General features: G+C 51.2%; 1 protein-coding gene across 6 annotated transcripts in view; it reads right to left on the bottom strand.

Annotated features, from left to right (window-relative positions):
- The window catches only part of GRB10 (growth factor receptor bound protein 10), a 222,400-nt gene that overhangs the window by 180,666 nt on the left and 16,085 nt on the right, over positions 1–25,649 (bottom strand). For 5 of the 6 annotated variants that reach the window (XM_057550410.1, XM_057550415.1, XM_057550413.1 and 2 more), the window contains exon 2: positions 6,998–7,147. The gene's annotated coding sequence lies outside the window, so the exon portion shown is untranslated. Of the gene's footprint in view, positions 1–6,997; positions 7,148–7,490; positions 7,598–25,649 lie in introns of those variants that run through there. The other variant, XM_057550414.1, reaches the window with a different exon arrangement.

Raw genomic sequence — 25,649 nt, 5'->3', positions numbered from 1 at the left:
CGCTTCCAACAGGTATTGGCAGAATTCTGACATTTAGCTTCATCTTTCGGCTGAACCTCCCAAGGAGCCAACGATTCATCTCTGACCCTCCTCCTGAAACTCAAGCACTGTGTGGGGATAAGAGATTCTGAAGAGGAAACCTTGAAAGCCAAAGTGGGGAGATGCAGTCCCAGAAAGGATGGACACAGCACTTCTACCAGCAGAGGAAGTCTGCAAGGGGCAGAGAGAACGGCAGCCTGGGGGCCTCAGGACACGAGGAAGAGCCCAGCGGTAAGGGCCTGGGCTTCTTTCTCACCCCCAGGACAGCACATGGCAGGAGTCTCCAGCCAGGGAACCACCCACAGGCTCAGTCAACAAAAGCGCCAACACAAAACTCTAATTCAAAAAGATACATCCACCCCTATGTTCATAGCAGCACTATTTACAATAGCCAAGACGTGGAAACAACCTAAATGTCCAATGACAGGTGAATGGATAAAGAAGATGTGGTACATATATACAATGGAATATTACTCAGCCATAAAAAGAATGAAATGATGCCATTTGCAGCAACGTGGATGGACCTAGGGATTATCATACTAAGTGAAGTAAGTCAGAAAAAGACAAATATCATATGATATCGCTTATATGTGGAATCTAAAATATGACACATGTGAACTTATCCACGGAACAGAAACAGACCCACAGACATAGAGAACAGACTTGTGGTTGCCAAGAGGGAGAGGGGGTGGGGGAAGGAAGGATTGGAAGTTTGGGATTAGCAGATGCAAACTATTACATATAGGATGGATAAACAACAAGGTCCTACTGTATAACACAGGGAACTCTATTCAATATCCTGGAATAAACCATAATGGAGGGCTTCCCTGGTGGCACGGTGGTTAAGAATCCACCTGCCAATGCAGGGGACATGGGTTCGAGCCCTGGTCCGGGAAGATCCCACAGGCCACGGAGCAACTATGCCCGCGCGCCACAGCTACTGAGCCTGCGCTCTAGAGCCCATGTGCCTAGAGCCCACGCTCTGCAACAAGAGAAGCCACCACAACGAGAAGCCCGCACACGGCAACGAAGAGTAGACCCCACTCGCCGCAACTGGACAAAGCCCGTGCGCAGCAACAAAGACCCAACGGAGCCAAAGATAAATGAATAAATAAATAAATAAATTTATTTTTAAAAAAACATAATGGAAAAGAATATGAAAAAGAATATATTTATATGTATATTTTTTAAAAAAGAAAAGCTCCAAGAAAGCTGTTCCCACCCAACAGAGCCAGAACCTTTTCAATGATACCCACGCTACTCCAACCACAGGCCAAAGGAGAAGGGCTCCCACCCACCCCTGTTTCAGCAGGACAGGCAGGAGGCAACTGCCCGCCCCACCCCCGCCCTGGCTTGGAAGAAGCAGGCGGCCACACTCAGATCCTCTGCGTGATGCCAGCCGGCCGGGTAGGGGCTGATCTTCTACCTCCCACCTGGAGGAAGCAGACACCCAGCTCCCCTGCAGGGGCAGTGCCAGCTTTGCCTCCAGCCCCGCCCACATCAGGAGGGGAATAGGAGGTGAGAGGAGGGGTCAACTGGCATCTCTTCCCCCTCCCCCATCTCCCGGGCCAGCAGGGTCCGGTAGGAACTGCGTTCCTCCCCCCAGTGAGGAGGCTGAACACCTGCACCTGCTCTCGGGGGCCCAGGGGCGCGGGGCTCTGGGAAGGTGTCCATGGGGCTAAGGGGCAGCTGGACTCACACCCATGAGTGGTGAGGGGTGGGGTCACCAGGGGGCATCCAGGGCCCTGAGGCAGCAGACGTCCACCCTGCAAGGCCCGTGTCTGCACATCAACAGGGACACTCCCCGCCAAGAAGAGTACACAGGATCCAGTCACCCAGCGTAAACCCAGGATGCCCGGGACACGAGTGAAACCCACCTGGCGTACCAAGAACAAGGATAGCTGCAACTCACATGAGAAAAGACAGTCGAGAGACGCAGCCCTGGGAGGACCTCAGAGCAGCTGTCATAAACGTGCTTCCACGAGAGTCACAAACACTCTCGAAGAAAAAGCAAGCTGAAGAGCTACATCTCCACGTGACTCCAAAGCAGGGAGAAACTGATTATTTCTCTTCCTTCAACCTTAGTGACTTTTAGATTCTTTCCATCAGAGAATCACGTGCTAAGATAAGACCCCAACATATCTGGACCCAACAGAGCAAATCAGACATTTATTGAGATCCTGCCACGTGCGAGGTCGCACTGGCTGAGCAGGGTCACGGAGACGCCCCACGAGCCTTGCTCTCTGGTCCAACCCAGCGACGGGGAGAGGCACAGGCAACATCACCAGCCCAAGGGCAAGAGGGGTTAAATACCCAAAATGAGACAGAAATAAAACGATATGGGTGTTCCAAAGAACGCGAGGGTGCCCTCAGCACGGTGTAGATAGCAGACACACAGTGAACAGGGGGAAATGAGGGAGGGGAAACAGAGAAGCAGAAATACAAGTGTCAGGGGAGCATGTTCCAGAGGCCAAAACACAAGAGGATGCCGAGAACGGAAGGAAAGAAAGCACAACGCCGAAGTGCACGAGAGTCTCTTAAAGATCTGCTCGTGGTGAGCTGACGCGAGGACCGCAACAGCGGGATGGTACACCGTGAGTTTCTGTCCTTGAAAAGAGGACGGCAGAGGCCATTCCATTTTTAGTTAGATTCTGAGAATGCTTTGGTTTAAACGATACTGCAAATGGGAAGGAACGACTGATCAATGCAACTGGGCGGAGAAATGGTTTCTACCCTTGGCCAAACCCTGTCTTGCTAAATCAGTTAAAGTAACTGCAACAGTAACTAGCCCTCCTCTGACTGCATCTCAAGGGCAACAGGGCCGCCGAGAGCGGCGCCCTCCTGTCGTCCACACGGCTGGGGGCAGGACCACCTCTGCTGGCCGTGGCGGGAGGGCGCTCACCAGAGGCTGGGCCCTTGTTGGGGGGGCCGCTGCAGGGACGCCAAGCTTGGAGATGCAATGCTCTGACCCAAGTCAAACCCTAAAAGTTCTCCAGTGAGAACAAAACAAGCAACCAAAACATGGGAACAGAGGATGGCGAAGCCGGGGTCCCAGGGGGCCGCAGCCCTGAGGGAAACACTCAGAAGCCTCTTTGGGACCAGGGGTGGGAAAACGGAAATCGGACGACAGAGGTCATTTCTACCTTCATCTCTCTCCCCACCATGACCCCAAATCAAGCGGGCCTCTTGACATGCTGTGAACCCCGCTGCCGTCCGATCCCCCTCCCCACTTCACTGCCCCCGGATCCGTGATTCCCATGGTGGGCTCACCTACGTCCAGGCGCTGGGTGCCCTGGCCGGACACTGCGTAACAAGCCTGTGGCGACAATAACCACTTCTCTAATTAGCCTGCAAATGGTCCCTCTTGGACCCTCTTATTTTGTGATGCAGCATCTTTCTGACACTCCAGGGGACCAGGTTCCACCCAACTCACAGATCCAACAGAACATGACTTTTGTTTTGTTTTTTTTTTAACAAATCTATTTATTTTTATTTATTTTATTTTTGGCTGTGTTGGGTCTTCGTTGCGGCGCACGGCTTTCTCTAGTTGCAGAGAGCAGGGGCTACGCTTTGTTGCAGTGCGCAGGCTTCTCATTGCGGTGGCTTCTCTTGTTGCGGAGCATGGGCTCTAGGCACGCGGGCTTCAGTAGTTGAGGCGCGCGGGCTTCAGTAGTTGTGGCACGCAGGCTTAGCTGCTCTGTGGCATGTGGGATCTTCCCAGACCAGGGTTCGAACCTGTGTCCCCTGTACTGGCAGGCAGATTCTTAACCACTGCGCCACCAGGGAAGCCCCCAGAACATGAGTTCTTAATGGAGTCTTCCTACTAAGGTGTGTTCCGTGTCTGCAGACCAAGGTGTCCCCAGCGCCTAGACAGACTTGGTACCAACCACATGAGTGCTCACGAGGAACTTACAGAATGAGTAGAAAAAAGTCAGGGGAGTGAGAACAAATCTACTAATGGTTTCAATCAAACACATTATTTAATGTGCTCAGGTAAGCAGAGTCTAACTTTGGTCCAGTGCGTTCCCTTTACTGCAGGGGCTCATCAAGGATGCAAAGGGGCTCCACCCTGCCCCCTAGAGGCTGGCACTGCCTTGGAGGAGATGCACATTTCAGACGGCCAATGGCAACAGCCTGAGCGTGGAGCCCACCCCGCCCCCCAACTCTCTGCATGGCCAGGTCTAAGAGTGCAGTGTGCAGCCCCAGAATAATACAAACTGGCTTTAAAAAGCTGAAGACTTTCTCATCCCTGGGGAAGCCCATCACGAGAGCTGTCACAGGGACACAGGGAAGAAACAGGGGCACAGTCATGTGGGGAGACAGTCCAGGTCAAGGAAGGGCTCTGGGGCTGAAAAGGTTTTGCAAATCCACTCCCCACCCCAGGGCAATCTTTGGGGCCACCCTTCAGTCACTACACCTGTCGATCCCTCTGGGGACCGGGGCGGCCACAGACGCAGCTCCCCACCCTCGGGGGTCAGCGAGAGGCGCCCTGCGCGATGCCTTCCACACCAGCAGACCCCACTGCTTAACCTGCGTGGATAATTAGATTTCAAGCCCCAAACAGGATTAACTGTGAAACGAGGCTTCACTTCAATGCTGTGTCCATGCCGAGAGGTGCCTGGCCAGGCCGTCAGAACCCACAGGCTCACGTCTCTGCATGTGACTGATCTGACCAGAAGGAGGACAGGAGGTGTAGGCTGGTCAGGTGCTCCAGGAAGTGGGGTCTCAGGCTGCTCAGGGGTGTTTCTTGCCTTTTTCAGACGTGTCTCTCTGACACTGTGAAGGCTCGCCAGAAACAAACCCAGTCCCCACCCTCCAGGCATCTCAGGACCACTCAGAAGGGCTCAGGGTCACAGATGAAGGGGAAGCAGCACAAAGGAGCAGAGAGCCGGCGCGAGAGCATCAGCCAGACCCCACGCCGCCGGGATCTTCCCTGCGCACCATGCAGCCCACGCAGAGACAAGACAAAGCCCCCGGTGACCAGCACCTGCACCCTGGGCCTCGGACACCAAAGAGGTGGTGCTGTAATCAGCCACGAAGCGCGTGTGTTCACTATAATTCTTTCTCCTGGGAGACTGGGCGCTTCTGTGACCTTTGTTCACCTCTGCTGGGAGAAGAGGGTAAAGCCCCCTGTTTCACAAAAAGCAGCCTGTCTGAAGGCACAAGCTGTTCACCATAAGGGCCGTGAAAGTTCGAGAAAGTTCGAGAAGCCTCACCGACTAAGAATGTCACACCCCAGGAAAAAAAAATCAACTGTCCTGACCACCATCTGGAGAGAAAAACGAAAAGTTCACATGTGTACTTTCTGAACTTGGAACAGGTTATGTACAATGTTATTCAGCCTCTAAGATAAGGCTGACTCTCAGGAAGCATCTGCTGAATGAACCCAGTTAACACAAAGGATTAAAAACCCTTCTTTTCTGCTCTGTGGACAGTAAAGGAAACCCCGAGGGGAGTAAAAGGTCAGCAAGTAGGCAACAGAAAGGAAGAGGTGGAGAAATGAGATGCGAAAGGGAGAGGGAGGCAAGATGGACAGAGCCACAGCCTTTACACCAGCACCGCGGGCCGCAGTTCCCCAGCCCCGTCAGCCACTTGGTCTGCAGTTCCCCTCTGTTAGGGGGTAAATTCAAACAGCACCATGTTAAAGCCCTAACATCCGGGACCTCAGAATGCGACTGTGCTTGAAGACAGGATCTTTAAAGATGTCATTAAGGTAAAATGAGGTCTTCACAGGGGCCCTGATCCCATATATGACTGGTGTCCTTATAAGAAGAGGACACAGAAACACATCATGTGAGGACACAGGGAGAAGACGGCCATCCACACACCCAGGATAGAGAACTCAGAAGAAACCAGCCCTGCCCACACCTGGAGTTTGGACTTCTGGCCTCCAGGATTGTGACCCAGAATGTGGTATTTGTTACGGCAGCCGAGCTGACTGATACACTCTCCAGTACCCGCCATGCTCCCTGGAGCAAAGGCTCCCACAGGCACCTTTGCTGGAAGACCATTCCAGCCTCAGTTCTCTAACTACCATCTCAGACCCACCAATAGCAACATAAGAATCCAGCCCCCGGCCGGCTGGGATGAGAGAGAATGTCAACATAGCAACATAAGAATCCAGTCCCCGGCCGGCTGGGATGAGAGAGAAGGTCCATCCCCAGAGCAGCCACCTCAGGAAGCAGTGAGGCAGGAGGGGCCAGCACCTGCCCTAGACCTTCATGATGTATGTGCCCCCAGTTGCAGTGCTAAAAGTAGGCAGACCCCCAAACACAGGGTCGGAAAACAGCCAAGTATGGCCCTCCACCCCGGTTCTGTTCTGGCCCAGCTCTAAAACTACCAGCTGCCAATTCTTGAGGGCTCACCTCACAATAACCTGGGAGCAGACCACCACCCACGTTATGGAAAGCAAGGGGCTGGAGTGGGTGAGCAGCAGGGCAGGCGGCATGGAGGGGGGTCTGCAGGGCCTGGACCAACCCCCTCGAGATCTCCCTCCCACACCCACCTCAGCTCAAAGACGGGAAAGGGGGGAAGCCACAGAGCAGGTGGAGGCTCCCTGCAGAAACCCTGAAAGGAAGCGCCTAGTGAGACGCCTCTGCCTGCATTTACTGATGCAGTAAGATGCACTTACTAATGAAATAAGATGCATTTACTGATGCAGTAAGATGCACCTACTAACGAAATAAGATGCATTTACTGATGCAGTAAGATGCACCTGCTAATGAAATAAGATGCATTTACTGATGCAGTAAGATGCACCTGCTAATGAAATAAGATACATTTACTGATGCAGTAAGATGCACCTGCTAATGAAATAAGATGCATTTACTGATGCAGTAAGATTCACCTACTAATGAAATAAGATGCATTTACTGATGCAATGAGATGCATTTACCTATCTCCCCTTAATCAATAGTGAACAGACCTGTCCCCTGCAAAGAAACCAAACAGAGCTTACCTGTCGGGGGTTTTCTGGGGCCCTGGGTGGCTGGTGGCCGCCTGGCTGGACCGAGAGGACCCAGGTGAGAAGCGGCGGCCGGTCACGGTCACGGGGCCGTTGCCCCCCGCAGCCCCCTCCTCGGGCTCAGCATGGTGCCCAACTCCAAAGCTGAAAAGGCAAAGAGGCCATCACTCAACGCGCTGAACTTGCACAAATGTGAATTGTATGCTCAGGAATACAAGTTTTAAAAAAGACCTCCAGAAGTTGTTTTTTTCAAGGAGACCGTCTAAAAGACAGACTCTTTGAAAGAAGTCCACAAGAAGCAGGTTTCTAGATGCCCCGTCAACTGACTGCAGGGACAAATGCCTACAGACGCCAGAAGAGCCACACGAAGCCACTGGTCCCAGGTCACTGCCCTCGAGCTTCCCCTCCCACTCCCCCCCCCCCGACCCCCCGAAGCAGGCGGGTGAGGAACGGGCAGGCCTCCACCCTCTTGCAAGGCCAAGTTTACCTGTCAGGCATGCTTGAGGCCCAGATCACAGCCCACGTCCTTCCCAGGTCCTCCCAGGCTGCAGCCCTCACACCACCCCACAGGGACCGTCCTCATCTCAGACCAGGTTCCGGCCCACGGTTCTGGAAGGCTCTGCACGTGGCCCCTGCATGTTCCAAGGGAGGGAGTTCGAATCCTGTCTATTTCCTTCGATCCAAGGATCCAACTGCTATTTCTGGGGGTCGAGGCACTGTTCTAGGGGTGGAGGAGACGGTGGGGACCAAGACGAAATCTCTCCCTGCTGCAGGGGAGTGTCTGCTCACCTAGGCACCGCCACAGGGCAGAGGGGAGACAGCCCGCCACCCGGGGGATTTTAGCGCACGGCCCCCGAACACCGCTGAACCTCCCTAAGTCCAAATGAAACGCACTCACTCGAGGACTTAGCAGGGAGATCGGCACAGAGCAGAGGCTCCGTGGACGGGAGTCCTGAGCACCGCTGTGCCTGTGCATCTGAGATGGTCACTGCTTGTGACATGGTGTCCTTGGGTGGAGAACACATCACTCAGGGAAGTTAAACTAACTTACCCTGATCATTCAACAAGTGGAAGCAAAACCTGCCCTGCCTCCGACCTGACATGGAAGACGTCACGGGTCCAGAATGTAGAAAACCACTGCAGAAGGTCCTGCTGGGCACACCGGCTAAGAATCAGGCATGGGAGCCAGAGAGCCTGGGCCGCCTCCTGACCTCATCCCGTCTCAGCAGGTGACCTGTGGGTGGATCACCCAACTCCCTAAGCCTCAGGGTCCCCGGCTACAAAATCGACACCAAGATAGTATCTCCCTCCAGGGCTTTTATGAGGATGAAGTGAGGGCATGCATGTAAAGACTTAGGATCCAACACACAGTAAATGTGAGACAACTGCTAGTTACCATGACTAGGACGTGTCAAACGAGGCTCCCACTGTCAGGTGCTAAACACGTCAGCTACCTGCAGGCTGTAAAGGCTGCTGATGTTTACAGGTGATGCTGACCTTTTAGGATCAAAAGGGGAGACACCTGACACAAGATTATTTGACTGCTCAAAGCTGAATATCACCTGTACAAGCAAAGGCATTGAATGAAAGGTCCTCCAAGAATTTGTAAGTCTGGAAAGTGTTATAATGTTTATGTCGGGTGGAACACCTCTAAATTCGAGTAGCTAAGTTGACCACAAGTTTTACAAAAAAAAAAAAAAAAAGGCGCATGGTCACACAGGCGTGAGGGTCTTTGAACGACAACGGGCTGGCGTGTCAGCAAGGTTACCAGGTCACATAACGACAGTGTATCATATGCCTGTCATCACCTCTAACCATCACATTCTGAGGGGTCTCCCTCGTCTCCAGACAACTAACCTTTGCCTAGAGGCCCATCCAAATACCCCAGGACCACCTCCAAATGCATCTTTCATGCCTATGCCTTCCAACTGACATCATACGTTTGGGAGATTTACTTTTTATAATGGGCAAAATAAGTTAATCCACAATTAAAGAAAAATGACATATAGTTGCCTGTCAAGCTGCTCACCGCTTCAACCATTTTTGTCTGTTTTTAAGAAAGTGGATGTTGCACTTTACAGCAGACAAAAAAAAAAGACAACATGATTCTTGAACCTGATGAACTGAAAAGAGTTACTAAGATACAGCACCTCCTCAGGAACAAACCTCTAGGGGCTGTTTCCATGGCCCCATCTGGCACCCACAGCCGGGACCTCCACCTCCCACACCCCCCACCAAGCACAGCCCCAAAGGCGTCCTGCGGGGACCTGGCCGGCTGCACCCACACCCACAGAAGTGATGGAACTCTCTGGGCGCTGATTGTTGGTCAGGCAAAACAGCGCTTCTCACGCAGTTTCACAGGCAGACACGACTTAAACTTAAAATCTTAATGAATATAGGAACTTGGGCAAAAAAGAAATGTCTTAACTTACTTTGAAAATATTTCAGGAACAAAGGACCTCTTGATGTCTGCTGAGTGGCTCTGATATCTTCCAGAAATTCCTGAGTTAATATAAAGTTTTCCTTCTGTCTAGCTTTCTCACACTAAATATTTAGAGTCATAACAGTGACTATTTAGACACTCAACAAATCCCAAGTTTCATGATGAGGCTATTTGGCCTGTTTGGAACGAAGTCTGGGGCCTCTCAAAAGGGGACAGAATACCTTTCATCCAAAAATTTAAATTCAGTATTTTACTGATGTCACAGGCCACTCTGTTTTCACAGAGTAAGAAGGCGCTTATGAAGACAAACTGAGAAATACACGAATGAAAGGGAATCGAAGAAAAGGCAAAGTTTTATAAGTAACTATAAAGTTTCAGAATGCCGTTGCCAGACCCTGTGGTCAGCTTAAAGGAGAATCGCAGTTAAAGCTGAGGATCTTCACTGTTGCTCTCTGCTGTCAGGTGCACCGAGACGAGACCTGCATCCCAGCGATGCCACAGCTGCTTCCCGGGCACAGATGATAGAACGTGAGGATGAAGGATGCTGGCAACACAAGGAAGTTAAAACACAGGGACGTTCCCACCCAAGTGCCGACATCATGCTTTCAAACCACAGACACACAGGAAAGGTCTGGCAACAACTCAGCAGTGACACCCTGGCCCCAGCCAGGAAGGCATCTCCCGTGGTAGCCTGTCCACCAGCAGACCCTCAGGGCTCCACAGGTGGAGAGCGTGGCCCGGGAAGGGGCACTCAGGTCTCAGGAAGAGCTTCCAACTGGACGCCACCACGAAAACCGACAAAACTTATCCAGAACATATGAATGGGCCCAGACCCCACCTGGTGCTCGAGTCCAGGGTCAAGCAGAACCAAGGGGACTACCAGTCCTCACCATGGGGCTTCCAGGGGACGCCAAGCAAGCCCGAAGATGGGTTATCCAGAGGAAGCCTGTCCAAGGCCACACAGGACGGAAATGCAGCTGCATGAAGGGACTGCCTCCCTGGAAAAGGCAGGACACTTCTCCCCAAAACTAGCCCAGAGTCGCAGGGCAGTGAGGGGCAGGACACACACACACACACACACACACACACACACACACACACACACACGGTAACTGACCAGATGACAGACGGAAAATACCCACTCTCCATAGCTGACATGTATACATGCATGCATTAGTTCAGTACTTCGAACAGCCCTATAACATAAACTAAAGAATACCACCGCCCCTCCGTGAGAGAAATAAAAGGCCTGGGTGAATGGAAACATACTAAGTTCCTAAATGGGAAGATAAAAAGCATCACAAAGATTTTGACTCTCTTCAAAGTAATTAATTTAAAAACTAAAATTAATTTTGTCAATGAAAGGCAGTATCCATCTGAAGTCATGAAAACTGACAAAATAAAATAAATGGTAAGACTGCCCATTACAGAGCATTAAGGGAGAATATTACTCCCATCCCAGAGAAAGACACTGTAAAGCACAAGTAATTAAAACAGCGCAGTGCTGGGATTTCTATGCTAGCATCCATCACAAAGGGCTGGGCTTACGAATATGAGTGTTACAAGTTCATTATAGCAGCACATGCTATCCTAAGCGGAGGCTGAGTCCGAATCACCAGGCTTCCACAACTGGCACACACAGGACCCGTGGGACTGGAATCCCTGGGCTCCTCCTGCTCCCTGACCCCTCTGACGAGGTCACCCAAGGTGAAGGTAACACCGTGATGACTGCAGAGATGGCCACGACCCTTGACCAACCACCTCGTATACATCAGATACCTCACCCAATGCCCTACCACCTCCCATGTCAGAGGTTCCCAAAGATTAGGAGTAAATGCATGTGAGACACATAATGAGACACACATAAATGAGTGGTTCTTAACTAGGAATAACTAAATATTGTCAATTCTTTAAGGCAGAATGATCACCCCATTTGACGGATGGAGAAACCAAGCCCAGGAGACAACACAGTACCCGCCTAGGTCACACGGAAGAGCCGAGATTTCGATCCACAGATGTTTGAATCCACCCCACCTGCTTTATTATCTTGTTGATAAAATATCATCTGTGTGATAAGAAAAGAGAATAGACACCTTCTGCGCTTATTTGTAAGGCTGTTCTTCATTTTTGTGTCTTCCAGTTCCACTGTTTGGAGCAGAGTTGTTTTTTTTTTTTCTTTTAGAGAAAAAAATAGCCAAAAGGAAGAGCCTGAAATTCAAAGCACAGAGAAAAACTGGAGGGGGTGGGCGTAGGGGGTGGAGGGGATACCCTGCTTGCAGGTGACTAAGATTTCAGTGATGAGCCGTAAAACAAGGAGCCCTTCTAACCTGATAACAGGCACCTACCAGGCACCTCCTGCGGGCACGTGGCCAACACGAGGAAGAGGCACCAACACCCTCCCCATTAAATTAGGGCAGGAAGCCCACGGTCACAGTATTAGCCACAACTGTTTTGAGGTTCTAGACAATACAGTGAGATAAGGAACAGAAGTGTGGTGTAAACGCTGACTAGAAAAAGATAATAAGCCTGGCATTATTTACAGACAAAATGTTGGACAACTGGCTGGAAAATGTTAGCGCTCCCATGAGCATCTAATAAGGCGGCGATGCCAGAGCCCACACGTCCACGGCTCTTCTGGACGAGGCTCCAAGACGATGAGAACTTCTAACGGGAGAAGAGTGCCATCCACAGACGCAACAGAAGCCACCTACTTAAGAAATATGTACCATCCGGAGAAAGTCATGGTCCGAAAGGATACATGCACCCCAATGCTCACTGCAGGGCTGTTTACAATAGCCAAGACGTGGAAGCCACCTAGATGTCCATCGACAGAGGAATGGATAAAGAAGATGTGGTACATATATATATGCAATGGAATATTACTCAGCCATAAAAAATAATGAAATAATGCCATTTGCAGCAACATGGATGGACCCAGAGATTAACCTACTAAGTAAGTCAGAGAGAGAAAGACAAATATCATATGATATCACTTACATGCGGAATCTTAAAAAAAATGATACAAATGAACTTACAGAACAGAAACAGAGGGGCTTCCCTGGTGGCTCAGTGGTTAAGAATGCACCTGCCAATGCAGGAGACACAGGTTGGAGCCCTGGTGTGGGAAGATCCCACATGCCGCAGAGCAGCTAAGCCCGTGCTCCACATCTACTGAGCCTGCGCTCTAGAGCCCGAGCTCACTGCAACTAGAGAAAGCCTGCGTGCAGCAACAAAGCCCCAACGCAGCCAAAAGTAAATAAATAAAATAAAAAGTTAAAACAAAAAAAAAAATTAAAAAAAAAAACAGAAACAGAGAACAAACTCATGGTTATGGGGTCGGGGGTGGGGGAAGGATGGGGGGGATATACTGGGAGTTTAGGACTGACATGTGCACACTGCTATATTTAAAATGGATAACCAACAAAGCCCTACTGTAGAGCACAGGGAACTCTGCTCAATACTCTGTAACAACCTAAATGGGAGAACAACTTGAAAAAGAACAGATACATGTATATGTATAACTGAGTCACTTTGCTGTACACCTGAAACTAACACAACATTGTTAATCAACTAGACTCCAATATAAAACAAAAATTTTTAAAAAAAAAAGAAAAGAAAAGAAATACATACCAGACCCTTGGAAGAAAGCAAAAGGTTGAGTGAGGAACCTGAGAGACACCTGCAGGAGGACATGAAGGTAGAAATGCACCACTTTCTGGGAAGGGAAGCCCACTCCCCCGCCAGTGAACAGCAGCCCAGGACTGCCCCCCACCCTAATGAACACCCCAGTTGGCCGGGGGCCCCGCCCACTGACCCACAGGCAGCAGCAGACACAGGTCCAGAGCCCAGGAAGGAGTCTGGATGAGGCAAATGACAACATAAGAACAAGAACTATGATCGTTCACACTCAACAAGACACAGTGGAGCCCTCACCTGCCACCAATCCTGACGGATTAATGGCAAACACGATAAAACAGCCTAAGAGGAAATCTGGAAGAATAATGTTACAAAACCTGGGTGAGGAAGAGCTTTTAAGCCAGATTCTTCACCGCGAGGCCAGGAAGGAGAAATCAGCTCCTTTACAGCAGAAGACCCTCTGTGCAAAGTCCAAAGACGCGCAAAAAGCCTCAGGAGAAACTACTATCAACGCAGGCAGCAACCTGCACTCAGTAAATCTCTCGTTTATTAAAATAACAGGATGAGCAGCCCAACGTAAGAACAGGGAGAGGACAGAAGCAAACAATTCACCAAATACACACGTGGAACACTCAACTTCACAAGTAACCATGGAAACATAAATTATAATAGCCACAAATGAGCCACAAATTTTGATGCATCTGATTGCTGAAAAATTTAAAAACTGGGATGATCCCCGAGAGCTGGGGATGGCCTGGGAGCAGGGAGGCTCTCCTGAGTCGTAGGTGGGGTTCCCTGAACAAGCTCTGGGGGGACAACGGGGCAGCATCCCCTAAACTTCAGTCTTAGCAGCGGGAATCCCACTTCTCGTAACTGATCCACACCCGCACGTGTGCGACGGGAGAGCTGGAAACAACCTAGACACACCTGCTCAAAACCACCCCCTGCAGCTCCCAGCAATGGCTCCCACCAGGCACGCACGCAGAACCCGGGGTACCTCCGGCCTTCCTTCCTCTCACACCTCCCGCCCGTGCAGCCCACCAGGCCACTTAATTTTGGCAGGACAAGCATCTGAAATCCATCCACTGCCTTCCAACACCAGGCCACCACTCCCATCTCACCTGGACCCGGCTCCCAGCACCCGCTGCATCTTCACCCCCTCTCAAGCCAGCAGTGGGCTTCGGACGCACCCCAACGCCCACCGACAGCCGCCAGCCCAGACCCGGGGGCCCTGCGTCCCCTTCAGGCTCCCAGGGAGCACTGACCCAAGATCCACCCTGCCCATCGGCCTCCCCCAGGTCCTGCCGCTCCCCTCCTTGTGGCCCTTGCATGTTCTGTGTCCTCTGTCAGGGGTGACCCCACCTTTCTTCCTCCTCCCCTTGAAACTGAGTCCCAATAAAACCAAATTCCCCCGCCAAGTTTTTGATTAACCCCTCTATCCAAAACGTTATTCCCTTTCTTGGTGTGTACCTGTTCCCCTCAAGATTGAGGAGTTACAAAGACAAGGGGGGACTCAAACCGAGCAGGACCCTTCGGGGACCTCCCGAGTACAAAAGCCCCTCTATGTCCCCGTTCCTTGTTTGTAGAAAAAGGCTTTAGTCTCCTAGGGCTTCCCTGAGTTCCAAAGAGCAGACTCAAGCAATTACTAATTAGGGAAGGGAGGAGATACAGAAACAAAGGAAAAGCCGGCCAGCGAGAAAAGTAATGACAATAGTTTATCAATAAAACTGAGTCCTAGCTCCTTCTCAAGGGATAAACGTTAACAATCTGATGCATATCTTTGAGTTGTTCTGCAGAAACTAAGACCCCCCCCTCAGCCCCCAGGTGGAGGATGGTGACTACATGCTGAGCAAAAGCGAAGACCCCAGACTGGCTGGAACCAGAAGGCTGGTGCTGAAGATTCCTGTCACCTCACCACCAACCAATCAGAAGCTGCAACCCTCACCACAAATGCTGCCCTTGAAAACCCCTTCCCTGAAAGCCATCCGGGAGTTTGGGTCTTTTGAGTGCGAGCTGCCCATTCTCCTTACTTGGTGCCTGCAATATAAACGCTGTCCTTTCCTTCACCACAACCCACTGTCTGTTGATGGGCTTTGCTGCACTCAGGCGAGCGGGCCTGAGTTCAGTTTGGTAACACCCTCCCCACATCCTCTCCACTCCGTCCCAGCCCTGGGACCCCGCCGGTCCTGCAAACACACCCAGGGGTGCTGGGGCTGCTTTCCTGCTACTGACACTGTGTCTGTGTCCCCACCAAGCAGCCACTCTGCAACCGGGGACCACATCTGTCCTGGACACTGTAACATCCTCAGCTCTCAGCAAAGGCCAAGGGTCAAAGCTTTGTTGAGCACATGAAAACACACCCCAGTGGGAGCCTGGTGACAGTCTTCCAGGGCAGGGATTCTCTGGGCCAGTAGGCGAACCCCATGAAGGGAGGGCCTGGCTCAGCCCCAGGGAGCAGCCTGCCTCCTCCAAGGCCTCAACTTCTCAACCCTGTGATGAGAATGAAACAGTCCCAAGCTCACTAGAGGACTGAATGCAACTCCTACAAGTGCTCCTCACAAGGCAGAGGCAGCACTTGACAAAGGGTGACGAGTAGATGGAGGAGGGAAAGGGCTAAGGGCTAAGGCAATGCTCACGTAAAAAGGAGGAGAGTAACAAACATGCATGCGCCTGTCCAGGAATTTGACAGAAAAAGACCCAGAAGAATCCTGAACAATTCTGACCAGCGGGAGGCTGCCAGGATGAACAGAGAGCGAGAGAAACTCTACTCTGCAGACTTCTGGGTTGGAGTTTTCACAATAAGGAATGCAAATTCCTTATGTAGAATTAACATTTATCTTTCTAGGAAGAACTGTAGTCAAGGTTCAGACCAGTGGTCCTGCCTGCTTCTCCTCGCTCCCTGCCCCACACCCTGGCTCTCCTAGCGGTCTCCCTCCCTCTGCTCTGGCAGCCGCTTCTCCCGCCCATTCTAGGAATTCCAGAGAATTCCTGCCCTCTCCTTCCAACAATGAGGCCATTAAGTGCTTCCGGGAGGTCACATGAATAGATCTCATGGGTCCTTTGTACATGCTGTTTCTAGAAATGCAAAGTATTTGCCTCTATTTTCTTTTCTTTTTCTTTCTTTTGCACTTTCTTTCTTCCCTGAGAGGTTAAAAAAAAAAACAGGATAACAAGGAAAGTAAGTGTAGATGCTATAGCTCATGGAGAAAGCACACGATTTATTGTTCAGGCAGCAACCGTTTTACATGAAGAAGGCTCGGCCAACAGCTGGTTAGGATTTCTCCCCTCCTCACTGAATAAATTGACAGGAAACAGAGTCAATCTGGTTCGGAAGCTTTATCGCCACTCTGCAAACAGCCCGTTATCAACATTCGCCAAGTCACAGGGTGCACCCCGAAGTCCACTATCCCCCCAGCTTGAGACTTTCTATTTTCAAAGAGAAACATCTTTTCTTCCTCTGGATCGTTCAGTACATGCAATAAGTCATGACAGTGGGTTCTAGGTTTCCAGGATAAGGTATTACAAGCTGGTTCCTCAGCTCAGAAGTCGAGATTTGAGGAAGGATCACAGACACCTAGGATTTACCCAAAGCAGAAATGCTCAGAAAACGATGACCAGCGGCTCTGAAATGCACTAGTACGCGTGGTGGGCAGATCTGGTGGGGCTGAACACTGAGCCAGTGTGCAGGCATTCTCGAAACTACCATATTTAACAATTTCATCTACTGTTATTACTTTTATAAAATCTAACAGTATGAGTCTTTAATGACTTTTCGTTGTCTGTGTGACGAGTCCTCTTCCTCCCTGCTCTGCTCTGTCAGCAGCTTCCCGCTGGCCCGTCAGCCCTCCCAGTGGCCAGAACCCAGCACAGCCCAGCCCGCTCCCAATGCTCCGTCCACAAGGACACCTGAATCCTGAAGGGGCGGTACAGGCAGGAATGGGACCCCCGAAAGGCTGTTATTGGTTGCACTGCTGTGTGCCCCCAAATCCACATGCTGAGCCCCAAACCTCCAATGTCATGGTGTTAGGAGGTGGGGCCTTTGGGAGTTCACTGGGTGAGATGAAGTCATGAGGGTGGGGTCTCCATAATGGGATTAGGACCCCTGGAGGAAGAGCCCAGATGTAACGTACAACATGGTTAATATAATCAGCATTGCTCATGTTATGTACAAAGTTGACAGAGTAAACCCTAAGAGTTCTCGTGATAAGGGAAAAGTACTTTTTTTTTCCCCTTTTACTTTGTCTCTCTATGAGACGACTGGATGTTCACTAAACATACTGTGGTCATTTCACGATGGCTGTCGGCCAGATCGTGACGCTGTACACCTTACGCGTCTACGGCGCCGCATGTCAATTACATCTCAGTAAAGCTGGAAGGAAGCAAAGAAGAGACCAGAGAGCCAGCGCGTACCGTACGTCCACCATGGGAGGAGACGGAGAAGACGGCGTCCGCAAACCAGAAAGGGGCCCTCGCCAGACACTGAATCTGCCGGTGGCCTTGATCTCGGCTGTGCAGCCTCCAACGCTGTGGGAGGGGAGTGTGTGTTGCTTAAGCCCCAGCTGTGCGACAGCAGCCCCCCAGACTAGACACCCCGCCCACGTCCCCCAGCACAGCTGCTCAGGGGGGACAGGAAAGGCTCATCTGCTGCTCCCCGCGACCCCACAGCCCGGCCCAGACTCCCTCAGGCACCGCCCACGGGCGACAGGCTCTCCTCTCCCATGGGGCCCCTCACCCGGGACACGCGGGCTGCTCCCCGGCAAGCAGGAGGTTCTGGTCCGGCACGAGAGCCGGTCTCCGGTCTTCTGGGTCCACGTCCACCGGGCCCACGGATGTCACGGCGTGGCAGCCACCACGAGCAGCCCCTCCCGCGGACCCCGCAGCCCTCGGCCATGCCGCAGGCACGGCTCAGGCCCCCAGGAACGGCTAGTGCGCGGTTCTATCAGTCACCTCCCAGATCCTACCTACCAGTGAGCCCACCCGGACGGGGCCCGACCACCCTGCTCCGGCCCAGGCATCAGGTCAAGTCATCAACCTGTTCACAATGCAGCCTGCGGCGGGGCTGAAGCCTTGGCCAACAGGGGGACCGGGCAGAGCAGACCCTCCCGCCACTCACTGCACCTTTCCATCCTTGCCCATCCACCCTCTGCGCCCTTGTCATGTACCAGTGACCCCGATCCGTGTGCCTGGGACTGGGGAGACTGGACCATGAGCCGCAGAACCCCTGGGGCATTCCCAACCTCAGGCTCCTGCTCTGCGTGAGGAGGGCCTCAGACGCGCACCTGTGGAGTGAGGGTTTATCTGGGTAAAACGGTGTTGGGTTTTCCAAACTGCAGATACAGCGGCCACACCACCCACGCCCAGCTTGCATCCTCTCCTCGCCCGGCACTTGCTCCCAGCGACTTAGGAATGGCTGTGCCAGGACAACGCAGGCACGGAGTGAAGCTGGGGCCCTTCTCCCTCACGTTAAGTGAAGGAGACAACCTGCAATAGTACGAACGGCCTGTAGTACGAAAAGCCAATGTGGGGGACTGCAAATCCTAGCTAAGGCAGTTATTTCTGTTTTTACCCAGTTGCAGTCGTTTGTGTAGAAAGGGTGAAGACTCACACTGCTACCTCGACCCCCAAATAAATCTCAGTTTAGAATCGATTCCCCTGAAGGCAGAGCGTGTTCTTTCTATGCCAGTCCTGTCGCTGAAGACAGCGCACCGCCCCAAGTCTCTCATCAACCCAGGAGCTCACAGCCGACCGCCGAATGCTTGGTGCCAACTTCCTTAACCACCTTTCCACACGCTCACCCGGGCCCTGAAATTCGTGATTTTTCTCCTGAAGTCTCCTGAATCCAACTCCCCCAACATGTATGGAGTGCTCACTGTGTTCTCAACCTTAGCACTGAGAGTTACAGAACCATCAGAATATGGTCCCTAACCTTGTTTTTAGGGCGATCCGTGCAAGATTCAGGTGTGTGGCCAAATCACCGTCAAGACCCTGGAACGATAACGTGGGAAGAGAAACAGCTTGCGGCACGCGTGCCCAATCGTTGCCTTTATCGATTCTGCAAAAACAGCGCTCACACGCTGAAACACCTTCTAAATGAACGTGTTCTCAGGTATCCCGCAGGGGACCCTCAGCTGTTGATAATCCCCACGGGAATCAGCCCTAAACAAGCGCTAACTTCTTTAGGAATCCTAGCCATTCACACATCACTGACCAAAGATCAGGTCCCCCCGCTCCTGTCTGGGAAAGTTTGCCCCTCGGAACAGAGGCAAAGGAAAGGGAAAAGGGGGAGCTTATTCACCAGTGAGATGGCGACTGGGGGCCTGGCGTCCCAAGCACATCACTCTGAAGCCCACCTCTGCATTCAGGTGAGTGCACCTCAGAATATTTACTGTTCCTCACGTGGACAGAGTATGAGGGGTGAGGCCGGCTCTCCCACTGCAAAGCTAATTCAGACTTCAGTTCCAGCATCAAAATTCACTTTGCATCTCATTCTCCTTCTCCCAGTGATGTGAACTATTAAAATAGTCACAACAGACTAACTTCAAACGGTCTCCTATAAAGATTACTAAATCTTGTTAGAATTCTATTGTCTGCCATGGCTGTGACGCCAAATGCTCAGAAAAGGTCAGCCGTCACTCCACACAGGGGGCTTCATGGGAGGAAAGACAGTATCAAGACTCAAGAAGGAATCTTTCATTGTGACCAAAACCACTTGCGTTAGCTACTGGAACAGGCTTCTTTGCAAATATAGATCCCATGTCTCTCCCGGCCCTTGCCCTCCCCTTCACGCTTCCCAAGCTCACTGGGTGTCGACACCCCAAAGATGTGCTCTGAGGCTCTCTCACATTACCTGGATGGTAAAGGAATGACTGAGTATCTGGTCTCATCCCAGTTCCTGGGGCACAGCCCCTAAAACTCCTGGGATCTCCAGAGTGGCGAGTGTCTTTTGTATGCTGATGAGGTGACAGGCAGCTGGGGGCAGGGCTGGTCACCAAAAGGCGGAGGCACAGTTAGAGGGTTGGAACTTGCAGCCTTGTCCTATGACCTCCAGTGGGGGAGAGGGGCTGGAAACTGAATTAATCACAGTCTCAATTAACTCAATTAATGCAACGGCCAATGAGTTAATCAATCGTACCTGCCGACTGCAACCTCCACAAAAACCCCTCAAGGACAGGGTTCAGGGAGATTCCCAGTTGGTGAACACTTTGCGGGGCTGGGAGGGGTGCACCCCACCCCCATACCTCACCTCATGCATTGCTCCCGTTTGGCGGTTCCCGAGCTGTGTCCCTTACAGTCCCTCGGGGTCGTTTCAGGCCCTTTAACCTATGAGATCCGATTCTCCCTCCAGGCAGACGGTGTCAGAGCTGAGCTGAGCTGTAGGACACCCGGCGGGTGCCCGGACAGTCGGAGAACTGACGTCAGGAGCACAAAACCTGACATTTGGTGTCAGAAGCGTTGTGAGTAAAACCAGCTCAACCCAACAGAGGAAAAACAGGCCCCGTGGCCAAGACTGCCCTGCCCCCCACCCTGCAGGCGCTCAGGCCCTGGCCTGCGGCTCCCACCCTCACCCCGCAGGTTCTGAGGTCTCCAAGCAGCACACTGGGGCCCTTCCCGCCCCCCAGGCTGCGGGCATCCCGGGCCTCTGATCCCCCGGCAGGAAGGGGGGCAGAAGGACGAGAACGCAGGTCCCTATGCATCCTCATCACAGCTCGCGCCTTCCGCGTGCGATAAAAAGTGCCACCTCCTCTGCCTTCCTGGTCTCTGCGGGTGAACTTTCCTCGGCTCCAACGTGCTCCTGGAGGCACCTGAGACTCTTCAGACTCCCCGCCTGTAACCGTGGCCTAGGACAGGGCTGCCCACACCGGGTGACACGCGGGCAGGATGCGCTCAGCAAACGCAGCTGGACCAGACGTCGGAACTGCCCGCACTTCGCAGCCTGGACCGTCGTGCAAAGCTTCCTGCCACCCCCTGGAGGCTGACGCCCGCACCCGCTCCCCAGACCCGTCTGAGCAGCGCAGGTCACCTCAGCTGACACGTGGCTCCTCGTACCATCATTTCCACTTGGCATCCATACTTAATTTAACTCCCCAAAGAGCCTGAGAATGCCAGGAGGCTGAAGACCCAGGCTCCCCGTTATGTGGCCCCAATAACTCTGGACCTGGAGGCTTCAGGCCTCTCTGAGCTACAGGTGACACAACAGAAACAAGCAAGCAATCAAAGGGACTGCTGGTGCCCCTGCCGGGCACTCCTCCACCTTCCCCAGGGGGCGGGGACCCCAGCATCTTGAGCCCCTGTTCCAAAACCTCCTGCAAGACACCACGGTGTGACCTGTCCCTTCCCTCTTGGTCTCTCCCGACTGCATCCTAGAGCTTCCTGGAGGCCACATGACACGTGACTGATGCAGAGCTGATCCCAGGACCCCCTGCCAGACGGGAAAGGGATTTACAAAATGTAAAATGCTGTCAGTCTCGTTAAACTTCTGTTGTTTGAAAAATATAGTTATTTTTTCTTAAAAGATGTTGCTTAGGTTTACATATAGTGAGTTTATTATTATTCTTTGACAGAACAATATTTTTTAAATTTCTATCTTCATTTCTAAAATGATAAATAGCAATACACAGGGCCACGTGAACAGAAGCTCTTCGGGGTCTTCTGTCACCTGTAAGAGCGTCAAGCATTCCTGAAAGCAGTCACCACGCCCAGGCCAGGCCCTGCCCACAGGGGGACAGTCCCAGCCCCAATGCTGAGGCCCCCAGCTCTGCAGAGAGAGCCTGTCTCTCATGGGACAAGACTCACAGAGACTTCTTCTTCCCTTCTCATTTTCTTCGAAATGAGACTGAACTTCAGAACTCCGCACCCCAGACGTGGCCCTGTAAAGAGTCCCCAGCCAGAGCCCACGCGGAGGGCACTCTACTCCAGGTGCACAGGGGGACCCGGCTCGTCCCCTCTGACTGTGGCTGGTCCCTTGCTGATTCTGGCAAGATGCAAGGCTCTGAGTCACTCAGCACCTTCTTCCCTCCCCCCTCGCCCCCCCCCCAAATAAGCCACCAAATGGGCTGCAGCAGAGGAAAATGTCACACGTCCAGTATTTCCAGTTTTCAAGCAGAGTTCTAGAACAGCCACAGGCTGGGCGGGGCCCCCCTCCCCGGGGGAGCCGGGTGCAGACCCAAGAGTGCAGGGCAGCCCCGAAGGCAACAGCGACAATGTACCCCTGTCCCCAACAGCGCTGATCCCGGGGGCGCTTCCTTCCCCCGACCAGGGAGCCCACAGCCCCGGGACCACGGTGTCTCCCACCTCCTCGGGCTCCCGCGGGAGGATTACCACTCCTGGGACTGCACCCTGCCTAAGAAGCGGAAAGAGGATCTACTGCTGACCTGAGAACGTGAGACTGACTCTTCTAAATAGGGCAAGAGCCTCTGTAATACCTGTTATCTCCAGCCTCAGGAGTCCCACCCCGCACAGAGCCAAGAGGACCAGTGCCTGCGTGCACGTCCTCACCTCGGGAAGGCCCCAAGTGACCCTGCCAGGCTTTAAAGAGTCCAGTGAACTCAAATGGCATCCGTGTGCCCTGAAAGCCGGCACTAACGGACCGGAGCCTAAGAGAGATTGCCTCGGAGATGGAGATCCATGCAGGAGGCCTCCTTCACCCTCGGAATCACCCCCAACGATCTCCAGTGTTGTGAGAAATAAAGAAAGGACAGAACTGTGAACGTAGTGGGGCAAGAGGGGTTCCAGCCTCCATGAGGCCTCAAAACCCAAGGCCTTTGCTGCAGAACGCAAAGCTACAAGGTGGCCACCTGGCCTGGAATCAAAGGTGAAATGATGTTACATCACAATACAGGGCAAAACGCACCCTTGCCTCTAGATTTAATAGCTCCTAGACCATCCTGAACCCAAGAGTCCCAGGACTGTCAAGAACACAGAATCTTTCCTGAAAAATTCCCCCAGGGAAAGGGAAATGAATGAAGACCTACTGTGTGACAGGCACCGTGCAATGAATTTACTTACATTTTCCTTTAATGTTTACACATCCTGAGAGCAAAGAATCCACATCTTGGACAAGGCCTTCCTCTTACTGTTAATGCAAGTTCGTGTGCCCGACACACAGTGAGGCCAAACAACTGAAACGTCGGAGTTTGGAGCAGAGTCAGGTTTACTGCAGGGCCATGCAAGGATACGTGGTTTTCACGTTTTCACGTGAGCTTTTCAGGCTCACGCCCTGAAAAGCCTCGAGCTCCCCAAAGGGTTTCGGCAAAGCGAGAGGGCGGGTCGTAGGGTATGGGATCAGCCTGTGCGTAATTCTCTGATTGGCTGATGGTGAGGCTACAGGACGGTGTCACAGGGGTTAACATTATCAGTCCTTAGGCTCCAGGAGACCTGGGGCTATGCTCAAGGTCATCAAGTAGTTCTTCCATTTGGTGGGGATAGTTTTCACATCTGCAAAACTCAGGAAATGTGCATCAAATACTATTATCTAGGTACTTCAGAGAGGAGCTAAAGCAGAGGATATGGGGGAGGCCTGTCCCAGGAAGGCCCCATGGGGTCCTGCTAGGTTACACTGCCACACACATCCCTATGCATTTGTTGGTGGAAACACACCACCTCCTCCTTCTCCCTTCCTCCTTCCGTGGTGGCATCCAGGGATACAGAGGATGATGGAGTTGGTGTCCAAAGACCTGAGAGGGCAATTCTAACTCTCCCACGAATGCCCACTTGACCTTGAACAAGGCATCTGACTGTGAGAGGCTCCCATTTCCCCATCTAAAGAAGGAAGACTCTCTCTCTCTCTCTTGCACGGTTGTCCTGAGGATCATCACATGCAGCTCTGTAAACTCAGAGCTACGCAGAAGAAGGAATCCACCCCCACCCAGTCAAGTTCTCGTTCTGTTCCTTCCCAGACAGCAGCACGGGATCTCGTCCCAGCAGTTCTGGAGTTCTGCAGACACCTCTCCATCACCCCAGCCCAGCGGCAGTGGGACTAGATAGCAAGGGCCCCATAAAACCAACTCAAGTTTCGGTGTTTTGTAAAACGTTCTCCTAAATGTAATTTACTCTGTGACTGTTCACACCTTAGCAGTCTTTCTTAAAACATAAGGATCATTCTAAGAAGAAAGGATTCTATGGAAATAAAGGACAGAAAGCTATAAGAGATGCACAAACCAAAAAATAGAAAAATGGCAGATGTTCTTCCTTATCAGTACTTTAAGTGTAAACAGATTAAACCCTCCAGTCAAAAGGCAGATATTGACAGAATGGAGAAAGAAAAAAAAAAAAAAAACCCACATAATCCAACCATATGCTGAGACTCACTTTAGATCTAAAGACACAATCAGGTTGAAAGCAAAAAGATGGGAAAAGATATTGCATGTTAATATTAAAAAAAAGAGAGAGAGAGAGAAACCTGGGGTCACTATACCAACATCAGACAAAATATACTGTAAGTCAAAACTATTACAGAAGACAAAGAAGGACATTATATATTGAGAAAAGAGCCTCAAAATATATGAAGTAAACACTGACACAAATGAAGGGAGAAACAGACCGATGTACAACACTACTAGGTGGAGACTTTGACACTCCACTCTCAGTAATGGAGGGAACAACCAGACAGAAGGTCAGTAAGAAACAGAGAACCTGAAAAACTGTAAACCAACTGAACATCACAGACGCACATGGAACACTGCCCCGAACCACAGGAGAATACACATTTTTCCAAAGTGTACATGGACTCTCCTCAAGGACAGACCATATGTTCAGCCACAGAAGAAGCTTTTCATATATGAAAACCCACAGCCAACATCATACTCAGTGGTGAAAGAGTGAAGGTTTTCTTCTAAGATCAGGAACAAGACAAGGATGTCCACGTTCAACACTTCTCTTTAACATAGTATTAGAAGTTCTAGCTAGAGCAGGCAAGAAAAAGAAATAAAAGGTATGTAAATTGGAAAGGAAGAACTAAAATTATCTATTTGCAGATGACATAATCTTATATGTCGAAAACCTTAAAAATTACACACACTCACAAGAAAGTATTAGAGTTAATAAATGTATCAAAGTTACAGAATAGAAAATCAACATGCAAAAATCAGTTGTGTTTCTATGTCCCAACAATGAGCAATCTGAAAAGGAAATTAAGAAAACAATTTCATTTACAATAGCATCAAGAATAATAAAATAATTAGGAGTAAATTTTAACCAAGAGGCAAAAGACGTGTACACTGAAAAACTATAAAACATTTCTATATGAATATAAAGAAGAGACATCTCTAAATCATGGACTGGAAAACTTAATATCAAATATCAAATGTTAAAACAATCTACAGACTCAATGCAATCCCTATCAAAATCCCACTGGCATTTTTACAGAAATAGAAAAAGCCATCCTAAAATTTACATGGGTTCTCAAGGGACCCTGAATAGCCAAAACAATCTTGAAAAAGAAGAACAAAGTTGGAAAACTCACATTTCCTGATTTCAGAACTTACTACAAAGTAATCAAGACAGTGTAGTATTGGCATGAGAACAAACATAGACTAATGGAATAGAACAGAGAGCCCAGAAATAAACCCT

Source organism: Balaenoptera acutorostrata, chromosome 7 (assembly GCF_949987535.1).
Source record: "Balaenoptera acutorostrata chromosome 7, mBalAcu1.1, whole genome shotgun sequence".
Lineage (NCBI taxonomy): Eukaryota > Metazoa > Chordata > Mammalia > Artiodactyla > Balaenopteridae > Balaenoptera > Balaenoptera acutorostrata.
The sequence above is the reverse complement of the archived record's forward strand: the minus strand, read 5'-3'. Positions and strand labels throughout refer to the sequence as shown.